The 2404-nt window shown below is 38.4% G+C and overlaps 1 non-coding gene across 1 annotated transcript; it reads left to right on the top strand.

Moving 5' to 3' along the window:
- The first annotated feature begins 1124 nt into the window (after nucleotides 1–1124).
- LOC112739990 (small nucleolar RNA R71) lies at nucleotides 1125–1232 on the top strand. The gene has a single exon (XR_003170922.1). It is a non-coding gene; the product is annotated as a small nucleolar RNA R71 (small nucleolar RNA).
- The last annotated feature ends 1172 nt before the right edge of the window (nucleotides 1233–2404 follow it).

Here is a 2404-nt window from a genome sequence, read left to right as displayed (position 1 = left end):
GATCCTATCTCTTCTGAGGTAATCTCTGCCTAGTCAAGTCATCCAGTTCTTTGGTGAGCAAGGGGGGGTTCATCCTCCTAAGTCTCATTACCAAATAACTTGGCATTTAGCTTCATGATTACTCCAAGGTACTTAGCAACTTGCTCTTCAGTAACATCTTCATCCTCTTCAGAGGAAGAATACTCATCAGAGTTCATGAATGGCAGAAGTGAATTCAATGGAACCTCTATGGTCTCTGTATGAGCCTCAGATTCCCATGGTTTCGCATTAGGAAACTCCTTGGAGGCCAGTGGACGTCCATTGAGGTCTTCCTCAGTGGAAATCACTGCCTTTCCCTCCTCTATGCATTCGGCCATGTGGGATATGTTTATGGCCTTGCATTCTCTCTTTGGGTTCTCTTCTGTATTAATTGGGAGAGTACTAGGAGGGAGTTTAGTAATTTTTTTACTCAGCTGACCCACTTGTGCCTCCAAATTTCTAATAGAGGACCTTGTTTCAGTCATGAAACTTTGAGTGGTCTTAGATAGATCAGAGACTACAGTTGCTAAGTCAGAGTGGCCCTGCTTAGAATTCTCTGTCTGTTGCTGAGAAGATGATGGAAAAGGCTTGCTATTGCTAAACCTATTTCTTCCACCATTACTGTTGTTGAAGCCTTGTTGAGGCCTCTGTTGGTCCTTCTATGAGAGATTTGGGTGATTTCTCCATAAAGGATTATAGGTGTTTCCATAGGATTCTCCCATGTAATTCACCTCTTCCATTGCTGGGTTCTCAGGATCATAAGCTTCTCCTTCAGATGAAGCTTCTTTGGTACTGCCTGTTGCTGCTTGCATGCCAGACAGACTCTGAGAAATTATATTGACTTGCTGAGTCAATATTTTGTTCTGAGCCAATATGGCATTCAGAATATCAATCTCAAGAACTCCTTTCTTCTGATTTGTCCCATTATTCACAGGGTTCCTTTCAGAAGTGTACATGAATTGGTTATTTGCAACCATCTCAATGAGTTCCTGAGCTTTTGCAGGCGTCTTCTTCAGATGAAGAGATCCTCCAGCAGAGCTGTCCAATGACATCTTGAACAGTTCAGACAGACCATCATAGAAGATACCTATGATGCTCCATTCAGAAAGCATGTCAGAAGGACACCTTCTGATCAATTACTTGTATCTTTCCCAAGCTTCATAGAGGGATTCACCTTCCTTCTGTTTGAAGGTCTAGACTTCCACTCTAAGCTTACTCAATATTTGAGGTGGAAAGAATTTGGCCAGAAAAGCACTGACCAGCTTTTCCCAAGAGTTCAGGCTTTCCTTAGGTTGTGAATCCAACCATATCCTAGCTCCGTCTCTTACAGCAAAGGGAAAAAGTATAAGCCTGTAGACCTCGGGATTAATTCCATTGGTCTTGACAGTATCATAGATTTGCAAGAATTCAGCTAAGAACTGATGAGGATCTTCCAATGGAAATCCATGAAACCTGCAATTCTGTTGCATTAGAGAAACTAATTGAGGCTTCAGCTCAAAGTTGTTTGCTCCAATGGCAGGGATAGAGATGCTTCTCCCATAGAAGTTGGGAGTAGGTGCAGTAAAGTCACCAAGCACCTTCCTTGCATTGTTGGCATTGTTGTTGTTTTCGGCTGCCATGGCTTCTTCTTGTTTGAAAATTTCTATTAGATCCTCTTAAGAGAGTTGTGCTTTAGCTTCTCTTAGCTTTCTCTTCAAGGTCCTTTCAGGTTCAGAATCATCTTCAACAAGAATGCCTTTGTCCTTGCTCCTGCTCATATGAAAGAGAGGAGAAGAAAGTATGGAATCCTCTATATCATAGTATAGAGATTCCTTGAGATGTCAGAGAAAAAGAAGAATAGAAGAAGGAGGTAGAGATGAGAGAATTCGAACTTATAGAGAAAGGGAGTCCGAATTGCACATTGAGGAGGAGGGTTAGCCCCTTAAATAGAAGAGGGTGAGGAGGGGGGAAAGAATTTTCGAAATTAATTTTAAAAAGATTTTGAAATAATTAAAAGAACTTTTGAAAAATTGGTTGATGATTTTCAAAAATTAAATTTGAGGAAGTAGTTAAGTGATTTTGAAAAAGATTTTGAAATTAGAAATCAAAAAGATATGATTGAAAATAATTTTTGAAAAGGATGTGGTTGAGAAGATATGATTGAGAAACTATGATTTTAAAAAGATATAATTGACAAACAATTAAAAAGATTTGATTTTTTAAAATTAATGACTTGGCTAACAAGAAATTTAAAAGATAAGATTCTAAAATTCAAATATTGAACCTTTCTTAACAAGGAGGAAATTTTTGAATCAAATCACTAATTGTTAGCAAGGATTTTCGAAAATAGTAAAAAAATGGAAAGGATTTGATTTTGAAAAGATATGATCTGAAAAAGATGTGATTT

Source organism: Arachis hypogaea, chromosome 13 (genome assembly GCF_003086295.3).
Source record: "Arachis hypogaea cultivar Tifrunner chromosome 13, arahy.Tifrunner.gnm2.J5K5, whole genome shotgun sequence".
Taxonomy (NCBI): domain Eukaryota; kingdom Viridiplantae; phylum Streptophyta; class Magnoliopsida; order Fabales; family Fabaceae; genus Arachis; species Arachis hypogaea.
This window is presented reverse-complemented; position numbering and strand designations above follow the sequence as displayed.